General features: G+C 42.1%; 1 long non-coding RNA gene across 1 annotated transcript in view; it reads right to left on the bottom strand.

Annotated features, from left to right (window-relative positions):
- LOC106001767 overlaps positions 1-16212 on the bottom strand; it is a 33472-nt gene extending 17260 nt beyond the window's left edge. The window contains exons 1-3 of the long non-coding RNA XR_001175857.1: positions 16008-16212; positions 5696-6024; positions 4126-4191 (exon numbers count right to left, since the gene is read on the bottom strand). This is a non-coding gene — a long non-coding RNA (uncharacterized LOC106001767). The remainder of the gene's footprint in view (positions 1-4125; positions 4192-5695; positions 6025-16007) is intronic.
- Positions 16213-20377: the final 4165 nt, after the last annotated feature.

The following is a 20377-nucleotide window of genomic DNA, read 5'->3' on the forward strand; positions in this document are numbered from 1 at the left end:
AAAAAAATGGAGTTGCTTTCCTGATTTTAGCCACGCTTTTTTCATTGTTGGCATACAGAGGGTTAATTTTATACCCTACTTTGCGAAAGTTTTTAATCAGCTTGAGTAATTTGGAAGCAGAGTCCGTGGGATTCTTTAAATACAAGATCATGTCATCTGCAAAGAGGGAGAGTTTTACTTCATCTTTTTCTATCTGGATCCCCTTTATGTTTGCATCTTGTCTTATTACTGTAGCTAGGCATTCTAACACTAAATTGAACAGAATTGGAGAGAGTGTACATCCTTGTCTCGTTCCTGAGTTAGAGGAAATGGCTTTAGTCTAAAAGAGAGAATTTATAACCAAAATATCACCATACATTTTGCAAATGAAAATAAAACAGAAAACTAGTAGAATATAGAAAATACAAAGCAAAACAAAATCAATACATATAATGCCACTTTTCAACACTTTTGTATTAATTTTAAATGCAAAAATATATGATTTTTTTGTTTTGGGGTTTTTTTTGGTGGTAGTGGGGCTTGAAGTCTGGGCCTGGGCTCTGTCCCTGCACTCTTCAGCTCAAGGCTAGCACTCTACCACTTGAGCCACAGCACCACTTCTGGATTTTTCTGTTTATATGGTACTGAGGAATCGAACCCAGGGCCTCATACATGCAAGGCAAGCACTCTACCACTGAGCCACCTTCCCAGCCCATTAGGTTAATATTTTTATGTTTGTTGGGTTACCATGTGGAATAGCTTCCTGGATAGGTTTAAATATAACGACGGGAGCAGTTTCGGCTTGTTCTTGGTGTTTTTCTACAACTCTAGAAAGTAGGCAAAATAAAATTTGGTATACTTGGCATATATGCCAATTTTACAAAAAATATATTGTTCCATAACAAAAACATGTTTGTAAAAAAAATACATGACATTAAATAATATATTCTACTGTATGTGGGTGACATGTTCGATAGCATAAAGAAAACTAGTCTATAGTATGGCTCCGCTGAAATGAAGCAAATAGAACTGTGTTTCTCATTAAATGGACAGCATTAATGTCTTATTATTTTTATTAAATTTATATTGGCCTATGTAAATTATGGTGTATTTAGGAAGGAGAAAATGACCTAATATTAAAAGTGTAATGAATTAATCTATTGTAATGTTTCCTTTTCTTTGCAAATGATTAGTCAGGTATGTCTTACTAAAAAGTCCAACAGGGAAAATTACAAACCTGCCTATTTAATTTGACTCTATTCCATACAAAATTCACAAAATCGGGCTGGGAAGGTGGCTCAGTGATAGAGCGCTTGCCTTGCATGCATGAGGCCCTGGGTTCTATTCCTCAGCACCACATAAGCAAAAAAAAAAAAAAAAGCTGGAAGTGGTGCTGTGGCTCAAGTGGTTGAGCGCTAGCCTTGAGCTGAAGAGCTGAGGGACAACGCCCAGGTCCAGAGTTCAGGCCCCATGACTGGACCCAAAAAAAAAAAAAAGATTCAAACCCTGCCCAGGCTGACATTAAAAAAAAAAAATCACAAAATCTATTAGGGAATGAAGCTGGTATCTGCATGGTATGTATTTGGCTTATTCTTCTCTGTCACTTTTTTGCCACTGCTGAAATTTAATGTTGGCTCTTAGAAATCATTAAAAAAAAAAAAAAGTCTGAGAACTGTCACAAGAAGTGTCTGACTTCATTCCCATCATATGGGTCTTTTGCATTTATGTCTTTTTACTTCTAGTAAGTGGCTGAAAGATGACTGATATAAAAACATTTCAAAGGTTGAAACTGATGTTGCCCACAAGAAGGCTGTGGCCATCCAGCAGAGTCAGTGGGAGAATGAACAGCAAGTGGGTTTCTAACTCCTTGATTGAGTGTGCAAATCCTTGTACACAAGGTCTCCATTTGGGATGCGGTTGAGTAATTCTCCCCACCCATTTCCAAGCAGGCAGCAGCAAAGGACTTGTTCATATATTCTGATTACTTTCATTTAGTTCCTTTATCTGCCTAAATCAAATGTACTTAAGCTACTAGAGAGCATTCATATAAAGAAATAATTATGTGTTTTCTAGAGAAAGGAATTTGAAACTACATGAAACTGGAAGTTTCCCAATGGAGCATTTAAACCACTTTTTTTGGCGGGGCGGGGGTCTGGTGATGGGGCCTGAACTCTGGGCCTGGGCACTGTCCCTCAGCTCCTCAGCTCAAGGCTAGCGCTCTACCACTTGAGCCACAGTGCCACTTCCGGCTTTTTTCTTTTTGCTTATGTGGGGCTAAGGAATCGAACCCAGGGCCTCATACATGCAAGGCAAGTGCTCTACACTGAGCCACCTTCCCAGCCCTTAAGCCACTTTTGAATAACACAAATACTGTTTGCATTTCAAAGTTCTTCCATTTTTCTAGATCAACTTGCATTAACACGTTGAATTCTTCCTTTAAATTACACCAGGAAAAGTATGATTTCAGCAAGTAAGCTCCCTCTGCTCTCAATCCTGAGCCCAAGAGACAGCCAGAATCCCAAGGGAGTGTGGGCAAAGGTAGTAGTAGGCCCAGAGTTCCTGTGGCCTCACTTGGGGAGCGTCAACTGCAAACCTGCTCTGACCCATGCTGTGCATATGGTAGAGCATAAAGAACCTCACTAACACTAATTTGGCCTGCACATTATTTCAAAACATTGTGTGTGTGTGTGTGTGCGTGCGCGTGCGCATGTGAGCACACACACACACACACACACACACACACACACGGGCTGATCCTGGGATTTGAACTCAGGGTCTGGGCACTGTCCCTGAGGTATTTTGCTTGAGGCTGGTACTCTACCACTTGAGCCATAACTCCTCTTTTGGCTTTTTTGGTAAATAACTGGGAAAAAGGTCTCAAGGACTTTCCTCCCCAGGCTGGCTTCGAATGATGATTCTCAGCATCTCAGTTTTTCAAGTAGCTAGGATTACAGATGTGAGCCACCAATGCCAAGCCTCAAGCATATTTGAATATGCTTAGAATTATGGTTACTATTTGAACCTTCACAGTGATCCTTTAGCATTAGGAAAATTATTGACACAAGTTGGGAATCACAGGGAAACTTCTTTAAATGTGTAGAGATAATAGGCACAGAAGTGCCAAGTAAATGAATGTCAGGGCAATGTAAATGAACAACAGGAGCCCCTGGTGCCGGAATTTACAGTGCACAGCAGATTCTGCATGAGGGGATTCCAGCACAGGAGGGGATAATGTGCGACCACTCATATATTCCCTTTGTCACTCCTCTCTCCAGATCCAACTGCTAATACCCATGTAGATTTTCTTGGGTTGCAAAACAGAGCCAGAATCCAGGGGCTATAATCCTAGCTACTGGGAGGCAAAGATCTGAGGATGGCAGCAGAATCATGAGATCAATCCAGGCAGGAAAGTCCAGAGACTTTAGTTAACCACAAAAAAGATGGAAGTGAAGCTGTGATTCAAGTGGTAGAGCACTCACCTTGTGCAAAAATAGCTAAGGGACAGCACCCAGGCTGTAAGTTCAAGGCCCAAGACCTGCACTCATGCACAAATGTACACATGTGCGCATGCAGGGGCACACGCACGTGCACACACACAGCCCTAGCACATTCATTTTAAAGGGTAATTGTGGGACTAAACTCATCACCAGTTCTTCTAACTCCTATACCTTGACGACCACATCTTATTTATCCTCTCCAGTCTGTTCTCTCATTCTCTTATTTCCTCATTTTATGATGAAATCCAGTTACAGCTTAAATAACATAAGTAAAATGTTAAGCAGAATGCTGGCATAAAATGAGTGCTCATTAAATGGCAGTGATTTTTCTGTTATTGAAACTACAAAGCAGCCATGCTGATGGCTTTGGCTGAAAATAAGTATGTGAAGAGTAATCGAGTGACTGTGATAACCCAATAAGACAAAAATAAAAGACATCCCTTAGACCAGGTGACTTTCCCTTCCTTCCTTAGGTGATGTCATTGGAGATGTCCCCCTCCTCCCTTAAACACAGAGACATCTCCTTCCTCCCTTAGACTTGGTGACATCATTGGAGACTTCCCCCTCCTCCCTTAGACCTGGTGACATTGTTGGAGACTTCCCCTTCCTCCCCCAGGCCCTGGCTGAGGGAGTACAGAACACTGCTTACCTTCAGTTACACTGCGGTGGATGTGTTCTTAAGAGTCATTTCACAGCTGGTGATGTTACTCATGTCCTAAAATAAGAGGGAAAAAAACTCCAATTCTGGCTGAAGCCATTGCCTCTATTCAACAGATGATCACCAAGTGAATTCCAATCTCTCCCTCTCACAGGGCCTTTTGGTTCATGGCTGTTGCTCAACCTCCTGAGCCATGCCTCTGGTTCAGCTTTTTGCTAGTTAATTAGAGATAGAGGGCTATGAACTTTTCACAGTACTCTTAATCTCAGTTTTTGACAGCTGGAGTTGTTAGAGGCGCCAGCAGGCTGGCCACGGATGCCACTTCCCCTCCCCCACTTCCTAGAATTTCACATAATAGGGTTACAGCTTTGAGAGCTGCCACATTCCACCCCAAATAAGACAACTATGACTATTAACTGAAAAAATGGTACAGGTACATGAAGTATGACCATTACCAAATCAAATAATTATGTTATCACTGTACATCAGAGAAATATAAATTATGAAGAAGTACAGTGAGTTTGGATATTCTGTTATTCTCTTCAAAAGATGCCAGGATTTAGGATCTTGATTGTTACACTCTCCTTCTTTTTAAAATTAGCATATATTAATTGCACGAGGTGAGTTACATTTTGACATAGAGGAGAAGGAGGAGAAGAAAGTGGTAGAAGAGGAGAGGAGGAAGAGGAGGAGGCAGAAGAGGAATAGGAGGAGGATGAGAAAAGGTGGAAAGAGGAAATTGTAAATGGAAAACAAAACTATCCTATTTAACAGAAGCTTTAGATATTTATTTCCCATATACTAACTGTATTCTAGAAAAACTGTCAGATGCCATATCAAAGATCAAAAAGAGGTCAACTGGAAAAGTAAAAGTTTTCTACCAGTAACAAAGCATGAAGGATTAAAAACTTTAATAGTTTATGAGTGATGGGAAGCCGCTAGCCCAGGTGAATCATGAAGTAGACCAAAATAAAAATAGTAATTTGTCTTGTAAAAGTTAATTTCTTAAGCCAGGCATTTAAGGATTACAGTGTGATACCTGTAATCCTAGCTACTCAGGAATCTAAGTAGCTAACCTGGCAAGAAAAATCTAAGACACTCTTACCTCCAATTAATTGCCAAAAAGCTGCATGTGGAGGTATGGATGGTAGAACAACAGCCTGGAGCCAAAACAAAACAAAAAAAAAAACTAAGGGATAACACCCAGGCCCTGAATATCAGCACATTAAAAAAAATTAATTTCTTTGTGATGGTGATGGTGAAATTCTTGGAACTTTTAAAAATGTCAACTTGCTGTGATTTTTTTCAGACATAAAATTTGCTTTTCTTTTAAAAAAATACAACATTAGCCTAGAATTCAGTAAAATGGAGTCCAAAAGGGGAATGTAATCAACATACTGACTGTGAGGAGGAATGCTATTCACTTCTTGTAAAGAACTCTAACCAATACAAAACTCTTTTCCTTCCATCAGATATCACAGTACCATTATTAAAAACTACTCTTCATATAAGATTTCTTTGCTTGTATTTCTCATTTTTTAATTATGGATGATGTATCTACCTTTATATTCCATGAAGATTCTTTATTTTTTAATTGAGGACGCTTAATGAAACTTGCCTGCAAGTTGGAGGGACCAAGCTGGGGTCCAGCAGGAACTAACCCTATCCATCATCTCCTTCGTCTGAACTTCCCCTGGCTGGGGGATTGATGCGCCTGATGATTTTGCTTGCCCCTCCGTTTGTATGCAGATGGCAGCCCTGAGGGTGGGGGTGGCATGGAGAGGCCTTTGCACCCCTCCATGCAGCACAGGCCTTGGGCCTCACTGCCCAGCACATCTTCTGCTTCTTCACCTCTCCAGGTCTTCACCAACACTGCACTTCAGCGGGTCACTGGGAAAGAACAGGGACCGGCCATGAGTAGCAGAAACTGACTGCAGAGCAGGAAAGGGACAGCTAGTCTTGGTATAATAGGCACTTACAGACCCCAATGAAAGAAGGAGCAGTGGAGCTGTGTGCAAGGCATGATTGTGTGGACAGGAAAACAATGTACAATAGAACTAAACAAACTTTCCAAACAATGAAGTACAAACAGCCAAAAGATGTGGGAACAAGTGTTCAGCACCCTTAGCCATTAAGACAGTGTAAGTCAGAAAAACACTGAGATTCCCATCCCTCTGCTCAGACAGGCTGTCACCAGGAAAACAGCTAACACCAAATGCTGGAGAGTGTGCAGGGAAACGAGTCTCCTTCACCACTGGCAGGGAAGCAAATCCATCCTGTCTCAATGGAATCAGTGTAGAGGCTCCTCCAAAAGTTACAAAAGGAATCCCCTATGACCCAGCCATCCCACATCTGGATGTACATACTCAAAGAATCACAGTCCGCTTGCCACAGAAATACCAACTATTCAGATTCTGCACTGAGCTACTTACAGTAACCACCTGGGGACTCCAGCTAGCCAGCCATCAGTGGATGGATAAAGAAAACGATGTTCTCCTCTGCATTGGAGAAGGAAATGGTTTTGTCTGCTGGAAAATAGATAGAACCAGAGCTCAGAGTATTAAGTGTCCACACATGGACATGCTAGAGATTTTCTTTCGCATATGGAAAAACAAAATAAAACAAGATCATGATAGTGAAACAGGAGGTTCTGAGAAGACAGATGAGGGAGAGAATGTGGTGGTGGGAGGTGGTGAAGAGTTTCATGTCTTACATGTATGGAAAAGTCCAGATACAACCCTCTGACGGTACACATGAGCGCACACACCCGTTTTTAGTATTGATATGCATGCATAATGATAGTCTCCTTTCTCATATGTATATATTTATATGTATTATGTACATATATGTATATACAATATATACTATATGCCTCTATTTAGAAATTGGACAAGAGAAAAGCCAATATACACTTCAAGAAAATCATTTCATATTGCTTGATTTTCTTGGCATGTGATGTTCAAAATAGATTGTTCTGAAATGATCTGGGATTTGAAACATATACTGGTAAACAATTTAATTGAGACACTGCATATGTACCCAAAAGTGAATACATCATCATTTTACAGCTCAATAAAATTCACAGGTGGAACACAACTGAACTCTTCTACTTCCTTTCAGACTGTTTAAAACGTAAAAGGGAGCTGTTTCTGTGTTTGCAAAGACAGAACACAGATGGTGCGTGACTCTGTGGGCCTGGCGGAGGTCTACAAGCGTCGCAGTGGGATGGACAGCCCGAAAGAGCCACACGGCACTGCAAAGCCCAGGGCTCGGACCAGCCCCTTCTCAACTCCCTGTGCGGGTGGGCGGTGTCTGTGCACAAGACCGCAGGGAGGGTGTGGCAAAGGCAGAACCTGTGCTCCGTGAGGAAACCGGAAACTGAGGCTCTGAGTCGTTCCAAGCCAAGCTTTCCTACCCTGGTATAAGGACCCGCAACCTCTCTCCTGCCCAAACCATGTCAAGACGCGCGGACACCGGGCCTTCCGTGCTGAGGCAGAGAAGGAAGGGTTTGCAGAGAACTCTACCTGGCGGCCCCCACGCTGGCCGGGCCTGTCGAGGCTGCACCCCAAGAACCCGGCATCTCCGCTCTCCAGCACCTAGCGAGGGGCTGGCAAGCACCCATGCAGTCCTCTGCAGGGCTGGGGAAGCGGCAGAGACCGCCCGGACCGCAGGTCAACGAGGCTCCACCGCACTGCACTGGTCCCGGGCGGAGGCCCTGCCGCTGCGGCCTCTGAGGGCCTCCATTCAGCCACGCAGCCGCCCCGCGGCCTGCCCGACCCCATCTCAGGGGCAGGACGCGAAGCGTGGGCGCAGGGAGTAACGGTGTGCGTCCTGACTTTTCCACACAAAATAACTAACATTATCCAAGAATGGTACAGACAACTTGGAAACAGACAGCAAGACGGCCTAACAAGCCCGAGGCCTCCAGTTCCAGACCCCGTGTCTCCAAAACGTGACACAATGGGGGGCCGCTAACGCGTGGGGATGTGGACTGCTCCTCGTGAGGGCTTTTTCCATCAATGTCCTCTCTAGCGTCCCCACCCCCCGCCCTGCCCTACCTAGACACTAGACATACACACAGGTCCTTTTGTTCAAGCTGACCTGGTGACATCTCTTCTGAGTTTTCTTTTACCAGAGTTATTTGTTATTGGAATGAGGAGTACAGACATGCAAGAGAGGAAGAGAATTTCAATTCATGGAAAATTTTCAAGGTTAGCATAAAAAATGTATGACTCCTCCATACTGCTTTCCAGAGTGGTTGAACTAGTTTACACTCCCACCCACAGAGTAGTAGAGGTCCCTTTTGGCACATCCCCACCAGCATCTGTTTTTGTCAATTTCCCTGATAATGGCCATTCTAACTGGGGAGAGGTAGAATCTCAATGTTGTTTTGATTTGCAGTTCTTTTATGGCCAGAGATGTTGAACACTTTTTCATGTGTCTATTGGCCATCCTTAATTATTCTTCTGAGAAGTCTCTCTGTAAATCTTTAGCCCATTCATTGATTGGGTGGTTGAGTTTTTGAGGGTTTATTTTGGGGAGGTTGAATTTTTTGAGCTCTAAGTGTATTTATAGCTAGTGAAGATTTTCTCTGCATTTCTATAGAATTTTGTTGTTCTTGTCACTTGTTTTCTTAGTGTGTTTATTACAATAGAAACATGGTTTGGCCTTTCTAGTTTCAGAGTCTCTCAGAATTGCTGAAATTATCCTTTGTGTCTTAGAAATTATGTGTAGATTCATCTAAATTTACTACTACAAGGCAATCAAGTAGGAGTACTTTTAAGATACTGCATAAAATATTTAGCAGACATTATATTTTTACTCTTATTGTTGTCTTGGGTTTACATAGTGAACATTAGAGCTCTATTTGTATTTCTTCACCATCATTCATCAGGTTGAGATGTATCTTTGTATTTTTTGCTTTGAAAATATTTCTATAATAATGATTCAATGCTATAAAATGTTCATTCTCTCATTTTAAGACAAACATTACTTTTTTCAGTTTCACACTATTTCTCTATTCAGAGTCAAATGTTATTGTTCATGGAGGTGTTGATATTTTACACGTCTCACTATGAATTTTATAGCTTTTCTTCAAGTTTCTATGTTGAGTGCAGAAATGAGTTTGAGTATTTTCAAAGCATTCATCAGTCTTTATGTACTATCAATGATACACCTTAATCTTCACCTTTGTCATTCAAACAGGAACCCTGCCATGCATTCCTGTGGATACACGCCATCAAACAATGGACTATGAGCTCTCTGGTTCACCCACAGCAACTTGAGCATTCAGAGGTCTTTCCTTATGTTGGTATATAAAAAGTCTCCCTTTTCCTTTACAGACTAGATGCATTTTTTTCATTCTTTTGCTTTTTATTCTAACACTTTTGTAAGTTTGTATGTAGGTCTAAAGAATAATACCAGGATATCTCATTTATCATTAGGGACCAAGTTACTCAAAGTAGTATCATTCTACACAATAGTGTAGCAAATGGAACACTGACAATGGCCATCAGCTGAACAGATTTGTCATTAACCAGTTGGGCAGGTTGTGATTTGTGCAAACAGTGTGCCCTGTGCTCAGCCATACTTCCTGTGTTTATTTACATGTGTTTGTACCAATTTCTGGGCAGCCTGTATCTGATGTAACAGGGACACTTTGAGTTTAACAGGTACACAGTAAAATTTTCCCCTTATATTTTATATTTTAGTTTTAATTTTCCTGCTCATAACCCTGCCCCTAGTAATGTCCTGCTGAACAGCAGACTCCATAGATGACAGCAATGGAACTGGGAATGCCACATCACCCAGTGACAGTGTGAACCTGGCAAGGTCAGCGTGATGCACAATGCACATGCGTGAGCACTCTGTTGTGAAAACTTACTGCACCACTGTCAAAAACCACAGAGCACACAATTATGCACATTGTGTCATACTCAACTATGTAATAACTAGCAATGCTACTGCTTGAAATGGTTTCGATATTATCTGTTTTAATATTATTTTAGAGTGTAATCCTCTTCTTATTTAAAGTTGCCATAAACCAGTTGCTATCTGCAATAGCCCTGTCCACCTGTTCACTGAGCTTACATTTTTCTTGCATTTGATTTTTACCTCTCTTTTTATTTTTTCTCATTGTGAGTCTTAAATGCACAAAAGTGCACCACCAACATTGCCAGCAAGATGACAGAGCTGAGGGGTGAAGGAGCTTCTGCCATCCAGCTCAGAGGCTGGACACAGCAATGTGCACGCAATGAAATCACCTATCTCATTTATCAAGATATATTCTTTTGTTGTGAAGGGATAGTTGAGCTGCTTCAAAACAAAAATGAAGTAAAATCATATAGCTGTATCAGGTTTTGAAGTCCATTTTCCTTAGAATTGTTTTTCATGATCTCTAGACCACTCAGATTTATTACAATTTGCCTGAAGTTACAATTTTTTCCTTTTTCTCCCTTATGACTCCAATTAATAGTTCCCCTTTCTGTCCTTTTTCTGTTATTTGAGCATTCTTTTTCAATTCCACTTTGATTTATTCCACCTCATTGATGTATTTAAGTACTAAATTCAGGCAGAGGTGATGCTCTGAGAAGGTAAATCATAAAAACAGCTTTTAAACTGTTAACTTGACCCATTAATGATAGCTCCCAGGAGTGCTTGCTTTGGGGGAAATCTGTTATTGGTAGAAATAAAAATGGACACAATCTTTTAAGATAAAGAAATGTTTTTCATGTAACCAGAAAAGTCAAGACTCAGCCAAGATGAAAGCACAGATTCACACATACAGTAAGTGTCCATGTTCATAGTGACATTACTTTTAACAAGCAGCAAATGAAGACAAATACACTTCACTCAAGATTGGACAAGCACTTTGAATGTGGACATGCTCACTGGGAAAAGCTTCAATATTTGATACAGGCAGCACATAGACAAATCTCTAAAACACTTTAATTAAAAGTGTCCAGGGATAACAGAGAAGATAACAGAGAACCAACTGAGCTCTCTCAGAAGAAGCACTCCAGACATAGTGGAGCTCAGCTTGCAGCCAGCCAAGCACCTTGGAATTTCAAAACAGATGTCTCTAAAATTAACTGAAAATTCAGGCTGGGCTAGGAGGACAGTCTCAGAAGCTAGCCTCTTGGGGAAGGCCACTGATTCCAAATACAACACAGTACTGCCCACAGCCAAGCTGGCTTCAGAGATGCTAGCCGCAGGTAACAGCCAAGTCTTACTTATTCTAGCATGCAATGCAACTCCCTCCTCCAACTGCAGCCTGAGACTCCATGATTGTAGGCCAAGACTTTAATCTGGCCATTCAACCAAACCAACTAAAGAATTCATCTGAGTGGGAGAATCTAGATAACAGTCACATCCCCATATTAATAAGTTTCTGAATCTACCATACCTCAAACCCATACACATTAAACAATGAGTATCCCAACCTACAAACACTACAGATTTGTGAAATAAGGAACTCCAATCTCCCCTTACACATAGCCTTCCCCGGCCCCCCGACCCCCGCCTCCCAGACTTTGGCCACAGCCAAAGACAGCTGACCACAGCAAGAGAATCAGAGATTCCGCTGACAAACTTCATAGCAAACATCCAGAGATACAGGGTACCTCCAATTTTTTCATTGGTCATAGGGCTTGAACTCTGAGCCTAGGCATTGTCCCTGAGCTCTTCAGCTCAAGGCAAGTGCTCTACTACTCGAGCCACAGTGCCACATCCAGTTTTCTGACTGTTAATTAGAGATAAGTCTCACAGACTTTACTGCCCAGGCTGGTTTGAACTGTGATCCTCAGATCTCAGCCTCTTGAGTAGCTAGGATTATAGGCGGGGGCCACCAGTGCCTGGCCCCCCAATTTTTTTTGTTCCATTTAGTTTTAGATATACAGTCTATGGTGATTACTGGCCTCTTTCTTAGTTGTGTGCATACTAAATTTTGGCTACATTTCTGATTGCTCAATTTTCTATTTCTTTAGTTTCTATGTTATTCTATTATATATATATATATATATATATATATATATATAATGGTTTTTTTATTTTAGGTCTTAGTTTTCTTCCTTCTGTTCCTTTCCTTTCCTTTATTCTTCTATTTTTTTTTTTTGGTCCCGTCGTGGGGCCTGAACTCTGGGCCTGGACGCTGTCCCTCAGCTCTTCAGCTCAAGGCTAGCGCTCTACCATTAGAGCCACAGCACCACTTCCCGCTTTTTTCTTTTTGCTTATGTGGTGCTGAGGAATCGAACCCAGGGCCTCATGCATGCAAGGCAAGCGCTCTACCACTGAGCCACCTTCCCAGCCCCATATTCTTCTATTCTTATTGGCTCCTCCCTTTTAGTTTTCATTTTTGTTTGTTGGTCAATGTCCTGAACTCTGGGCCTGAGCGTTGTCCCTCAGCTCTTCAGCTCAAGGCTAGCGCCCTATCACTTGAGCCACAGCACCACTTACGGCTTTTTTTCTGCTTATGTGGTGCTGAGGAATTGAACACAGGGCCTCATGCATGTGAGGCGAGCACTCTACCACTGAGCCAACTTCCCAGCCCTTATCTCTTTCTTTTAATTTCACTTTAATGTGTTTTCCTTCTTTTCTTATTCCTTTTCTTTAGTTCAGTTATCTATAATTATTTATCTATGAGGTTATATTTGTTTCCATTTTGACTCTAGTTGGCTCATCCTATTATCTTTTGGGTTAGTATTGTTTTATCCCTAACAACAGATTGTACACTGGCTACAACTATATATAATCTCCTTTCCTGGACCATAATACCCCTTTCCAAACAAAAGGGAGGGAGTATTTAGATAGGGGAATACTTATCTATGCATTTAAATCCTAATTTAAAAACAGTAATTATACGGCTCTGGGTTGGTTTTTTATTTTAAATTGTCTTCTGTTATTATTTGGATTTGCTTTTGTTTCCAAATGGAAGAACATACCACAGAAACAGAATTAAAATGCAAACCAAGGAACTTTAACTCCCACATAAAATAACCAGGCAATAGAGCAATCAATGGCATTTCTAGAAGACAGTTCTCAAAATGCTTTAAAAACACCGCTGGTAAATGTTGTATGAAAGGACAGAAAAACTGTACAAAGCTATGTGTGAGCATGATGAGACTAAGCAAAGATTATTATTAGAGGAATTAATGGAATCCACAACAGAAATCTAAATGAACTCCAACAGAAGGAAAGGGAGTCCCATGAATAAAGTCACTCAGCTAAAGGATAAAAGAGAAGGACATTGAAAAATCAAGGAGGTAAAGAAGTCTATACAAAAAGTATATACAAGACCTAAAACAGCTTCAATGAAGAGATTGAAGCCATAAGAAATGATCAACTAGAAGGCAGGGAAATAAAATATCAAGTAGAAAGTTTTGACGACACAGAGACAGAGTCTCTGGAATAGAAGATAGACTAAATAGTATAGAGAAAGAAGAGACAATTATTCATAACATGCTCAAGAAACCAGAAGCATTCTTACAGGAGTTTCAGGACTGAATGGAAAGACCTAAGTGAACCCTAATAGGTAGTAAGGTAGGTCAAGAGAAGGAAGCTAAAGGTTTAGGAAACATTTTAACAGAATTCTAGCAGGGAACTTCCTGAATGTCCAAAAGGATAGGTTCATTAGGACACAGGATCCTTTAGAACCCCAAACAGACCAGACCAAAAAAGAACATCCCACTGACACAGTTAGCCTCACAGGATCAATAGAGACCAAGTAAAGCATCCTTAAAGCCATGGGGGATAAAAGTTAATTATCTATAAAAGAAACCAATCAGAATAACTACAGAATTCTCAGCCAAGAACATGAAAGCAAGGAAAGCCTAGAATGAGGCATGCCACTCCTTAAAAGCAAACAACTACTAAGCAAAAATACTATACCCTACAAAGCACATCTTCATAACCAAGGGACACATAGAAACTTTCCACAACAAATTTGAAACAACTTATCTCCACCAAACCAGCATTACAGAAGACGCTTTAAAATGTACTACATATAGAAAACCAACAAGATCATAGTACTGGCAGAGAAAGGGCCCCTTACCAGAGAACCAGATAAATACAGGGTCACAGCCCCTAAGAAGGTGGGTAAAATGGTAGAGACTACCAAACACTTCCTTACTTGCAATAATTAATGGACTTCACTCTCCATTTAAATGAAATAGATTGATCAAAAAGCAAGATCTGGGTTGGGAAGGTGGCTCAGTGGTAGAGTGCTTGCCTTGCATGCATGAGGCTGTGGGTTTGATTCCTCAGCACCACAGAAGCAGAAAAAGCTAGAAGTGGCACTGTGGCTCAAGTGGTGGAGTGCTTGCCTTGAGCTGAAGAGCTGAGGGACAGTGACCAGGCCCCAAGTTCAGGCCCCATGACCAAAAACAACAACAACAACAAAAAGCCAAGATCTATTCATTTGTTGTCAAGAGACACATCTTGCCCACAAAAACATATTCTGAAACTGAAAGACTTCAATAAAATCTGTCAGACAAATGGCCCCATAAACGGGCCAGAGTTGCTAATATCAGATAAATCAGACAACAAATTGAAATTAGTAGGAAGACACAAGGAAGGACAATACATACTAATAAGAGGATCTCTGCTATAGGAAGATCTCTAGTTGGACTTGTTTTTTGTTAATCGTGGGGTTTGAACTCTGGCCTTGGGAGGGGTCCCTTAGCTCTTCAGCTCGAGCCACAGTGCCACTTCTGCTATAGGAAGATACTACAAATCTAAATATCGATACACCAGATGCCAGAGTACCCAACTTCATCAAACAAATACTACTTAATCTAAAAACACATTGATTGTTGGTGACTTTAACACAGCACTATTGCCTCTGCATAGACCAACCAGGCAAAAACTCAACAGAGAAACCTCAGAAGTAAATAAGTGCATTAACCAAATAGACATCTACAGAATATTTCACCCAGCAGCATCAGAATATACATTCTTCTCATCAGCACATAGAACATTCTTCCAAAATAGATCCTATTTTTGGCCATAAAGCAAATCTGTGCAAATTCAAAATTGAAATTATGTTTTGCATTCTGTCAGACCATGACTGAATAAAATTACAGCTCAACACAAAAAGCCATCATAGAAAATCCTCTTACTCATGGAGACTGAACAACACATTGTTGAATGACTAATGGGTCATTGAAGAGATAAGGATGGAAATTCAAACATTTATGGAATTTAACAACAACAAACACCAAATACTAGCTTCTCTGGGACACAAGAAAGGCAATAGTCATAGCAACATGTAGGCTCTGAATGCCTACATCAACAAATTGAAGAAATCTCGACAATTTAATGTTACACTTTAAGCAACTTGAAAAAGAGCAACAAGTCAAACCTCAAGCCCTTGACAGAAACAAATAATCAAAATTAAATAAAAATAAATGAATTAGAACCCAAAAAAGAAGTACAGAAAGAATCAACAAAGAGTTGATTCTTTGGAAAAATTAACAAAATTGACAGACCCTTAGTAAAGCTGAACCCCCCAAAAGAGAGCACACTCAAATATCTTTCATAATTACATAATTGCAGTATGTAGATTTGCTCATGTGATGAATCACATGACTCTCACACTGCATATAAAATAATGAAGATCGACTTGGTCTATATTCTTGGGGGGAGGGAAAGGCTTTTTAAGTCCTTGGTATGGAGGAGCATCCTAGCGTCCAGCAGCACCTTGAAATCTTGCAGCTTCCAAGCCAAGCATCTCCATCCTTGCTCCTGCCATCATCAACCAGCTCCATCCGTGACTCCCTCCCCACTCTCCTAACCCATCCATCCTCAATCACACACCCCTTCACCCCTTACCCATCTCTTACCCTCCACCCTCCACCGACCCCTCCCCTGCTCCCCACCTGCAGGCCAGTTAGATGTGGTTGGTTCACCCAGCAGAGAGCGAGGAGCGGATGAGTGCAGCCCCGGGATGGCTGTGCAGGGGCCGACAGACGAAGCTGCACCACAGAGTCAGTGCCAGTCACTTTCGTGGCTGTAGCGCCGCGGCTGTGGCCCGGGCTCCACGCGCGGGCGGCGGGAGGGGGCGGGGCGGCGGCGACCGGAAGTTCCCCCCACCCCCACGCCCAGCAGACGTCCTCCGGCCATCTTGTCCACCTCCAAGGAGGGCGACCCCATAGACGAAGCTGACTTCGGAGCGCGAGCTCGCCCGGAAGCCGGGGGTCTGAGGGAGGGGCCGGGCGAGGGCCACTCGGATGAAGGGCACCTTCGCTCAAAGGACAGAGGCGGGCGGCAGAGCTCGGGGCCGGCACCGGGGCGCACCCCTTGGGCGCTCTTCCAACCCGTGGAGGAGCAAGATGGGGTTTCCCTGTGTGCCCTCGTGAAGCCTGCCCGCAGAAGCCAGCAAGCCGAGGCGACCCGCACGAGGCAACACACGGCCCCGAGGAGCCGGAGAAGAAGGAGCAAACCAGACATTGCCACTACTGCGCCCTCGTCTCGCCGCAGCTAACCTTCCCGCCCTAGGTCGTGAGGCCAGTACGCAAGCGCTGCCGCCCCCCCCCCCCCCCCCCCCCCCGCCAAATCCCGTAGCCAAATCTCGCGAGACATGCCCCCTTCCTATGGAGGTTTCCATTGATGCACTAGGGGGAAACGCAGAGGGCAGGGAAGACAGAAAAGGGAGTGTAGGAAGTTCCCTGAGGTTCGTGAACGTGGTTACTCCTTGAAAGGGGGGTGTCTGTCGGCAGCAGTCTCGCACGATTCTTCCCCCTCTGGATTTCCAGGCGATGTTGACAGTGACACAGTGTCCTTTGGAAGGGACGTAGGTTTGGGATGGATTTAACCCTTTTTTGTTTGGTGTCGGTCGTGGGGCTTGAACTCGGGGCCTGGGCGCTGTCTCTGAACTCTTTTGCTCAAAGCCAGCGCTCCAACGCTTGAGCCACAGCTTCACTTCCGGTTTGGGGGGTTTATTGGAGATAAAAGTCTCTTGGATTTTCCTGCTCAGGCTGCCTTCCAACCATGGTCCTCAGATCTCAGCCTCTTGAGTAGCTAGGATTACAGGCATGAGCCACCAGCACCTGGCTTGCTTGCTTTGATTTGTTTTGTGGTTTTTTGTGTTTTTTTTTTTTTAATAAAAACCTTGCCTTTCCTGCAATAGAACAGACAACAGGGAACACATCTTGTTTTGCTGTTACTACCTGCACCTAACACCTGCAGCTATTCGAGATTTTTGCTCAAATAAATGAATGAATAAATGAAAGAACACATTTTCAATTGTTCCAGCCTAGTTAAATACACTTTCTTGGAGCCTACATTATAAGCTTAGTGTTTTTATAATGAGATTGATTTCAGCCTGCCAAGGCTGAATTGATTTCAGTCCCCTTTCAAAATCCAGGAGGTGGCCGAGAGCCGGTGGCTCATGCCTGTAATCCTAGCTACTCAGGAGGCTGAGATCTGAGGATCACAGTTCAAAGCCAGCCCAGGCAGGAAAACCCATGAGACTCTTATCTCCAATAAACCACTAGAAAACCAGAAGTGGTTTGTGGTTCAAGTGGTAGAATGCTCACCTTGAGCTGAAGAGCTGAGGGACAGTGCCCAGGCTCAGAGTTCAAGCCCTATGACCGACCAAAAAGAAAAAAATTAGGAGTTGAAATTTCATACCCTTGTGATGGCATTAAATGGTAGAGCTTTTTTCTTCTTCTTTTTTTGATACCGGTTGAGGCTTGAACTCAAGGAATGGCCAGTCCCTGAGCATTTTTGCTCACGGCTCGTGTTCTCCCCCTTAAGCCATAGTTCCACTTCCAGCTTTTTTGGTGCTTAGTTGAAGATGAGTCTCATGGACTTTGCTGCCCAGGCTGACTTTGAACTGTGATCCTCAGATCTCAGCCTTCTGAGTAGTAGGATAATAGGCCTGCACCACAAGCCCAAGACAAGAGGTAATTATGAGATAGGGTCATTGGGGTCAAAAGACACAGAGAACAGACAAACAGATGGCTCAGCATCAGCACTGGTTTATCTGAGAGAAAACCTGAGGAGCACCACCAGCCACGGCTTAGAGACCCATCATCGCATGCAGGCTACCAGTGGGTCGGAGGGAATGCTGCCATTGTCTATGGGGGACTGCTATAAAAGCAGCTAATGGGAGGGGGGGACAAATAATAATGTGTGAAATGAGTCACAGGCAGAGGCAGGGAGGGAACCAGGCTGGGGTGTCTCTTCAAGTCCCAAATCTGTTAAAGCCTCAGCAAATTCTGCTCCAACACCAGCCACATGAGTTACTGCAGGTCAGAGAGGAGAGGGGCTGGAGTGGTCATAAATCAAGGGTCTGGCCTGGGGTCACAAGACAAGGACACCTAGCTATTCAGAACTAACATTTCTTCCTTCTTAAAACTATTAATTTTTTCTTTTCTCTTTTTGGTACTGGGGATCGAATTCAGGACTTTGCACTTGCTAGGCAAGCATTTTTCCACTGAGCTACATTCCAGCCCCTTCCTGTATTTTTAAAAATACTATTGTTTATTGAGAGTAGTAGATTAGAAGCTAGGGTAGAAAAGGCTGTTCTAAGACTTCCTGCAGAGAGGTGTCTTCTTCAGTGAGGAATTGAGATTAAAGGAAGAAATCCCTTAGGTCCCTGTCTGGGAGCTGAGCAATCTGCTGGAACTGAAGCCAGTGTGAGGGAAAACATTGTCTACTGGTTTTTGAGTAACTGCCTGTAAACAAATATATATACATATATATGTGTGTGTGTATATATATATATACATATATATATATATATACATTTATATTATGTAAAATAAAAAAATTCAAACTATTGGGACAGGGAGGGGGTTTTATTATGAGGTTAATAATGCATGAGCCAAACAAGTATTTTTTTCTTTTTGTTTTCTTTCCTTTTTGTTTTTTCTCTCTTGGGGGGTGGGATGGGGGAGAGGGGCACCGAAATGGAGGGACAAAGATTCAACAAATGCCACTGTGGTACTCACTAGACACTATGTTGAAAAGGAACTATACAGCTTATGGGTGAAGATGGGAGGGAAAACTGGGAGAGCAAGGGAAGAGCTGACGTTGTTCAAAAAGAAATACATTCTTTTTCTGACTTACATAATTAACTCCTTTGTACATCACCTTTATAAGAACAGTATTTTTCAATGTTCTCATTACCTGACTTATATACACTAAATACTCTGTACATCACCTTCATAATAAAAATAAAAAGTAAAAAATAATGTGTGGGCCAAACATCATTATTAATAGTGTAAGTAGGGGCCAGCAGTCCCAGGAATTGAGGCTTTCTCTCTGAGCCTCTTTGCTGCCTTTAGAACTATCCTCAATAAAAGAAAAAAAAGTCCATGGTACTCATCTCCAATTCACACCAAGAATCCAGCCGTGGAGAAGTGGCTCAAGCCGTAAAGGGAAAAGCTAACTGGGATCAGTGAAGTTTCAGTATTGGAACAAAAGACAAAAAAAAAAAAAAACAAGTAATACCATCAACAACAAAATGGTGCCCACAGCTCAGCCTATAATCCTCCCTACTCAGAAGTTTAAGATGGAGAATTGCAGTTCAAAGCCAGACAAAACAAAGAAATCCAAAAGAACCATTTCCAATTAACCAGCATAAACACAGGCTGAAGGTGTGGCTCAAGTGGTAGAGTGCCAGTTGTGTGAACCAGCTGAACAAGAGTGAGGTCCAGAGTTCAAATTTCAGTACTGCCCAAAATACTAAAAGTTAAAAATAACAAAACGTAATCAGGGGCTGGATGGAATTTCATTTGTTTCCAAGGTCACTCTGCCTGGTGCTAATTTACATCATTAATGTTTCAAATTTTCAATTGCATCTGTTCACTGCTTACTTAGAGCAACACAACTTTGTACACTGTGATCCTTTAATAGCTTTAGTTCTAAAAACTATTTGTGACAAAAACCAAGATTTTCAAAATAAACAAGGTCATCATCATTTATTCAATTTACTTCCTACCTTCAGTTCTAACATTGGCTATTTGTATGAGTCTTCTCTTTCTTCATCCTTCTCCTCTCCTCCACTTCCCCCTACTCCTCCTTCTTTCTGGCATACTAGAGATTTGCCATTTTCTTTATCTTTTGAACAAAACAGTGCTTGGATACAGAGATTTCCATAGAGATGTCTCATTTAAAATATTATTTAACAGGCTCAACAATCTTCTATAACTGAATGGATATCACTAGAATTTAGCACAAAATATTTCATGTGGCTATTGAGACTCATTCTTGACAAGCAGTCCATTTAGAATTTTAACAT

The sequence above is a fragment of the Dipodomys ordii genome, unplaced genomic scaffold (genome assembly GCF_000151885.1).
Source record: "Dipodomys ordii isolate 6190 unplaced genomic scaffold, Dord_2.0 Scaffold404, whole genome shotgun sequence".
Classification (NCBI taxonomy): Eukaryota; Metazoa; Chordata; class Mammalia; order Rodentia; family Heteromyidae; genus Dipodomys; species Dipodomys ordii.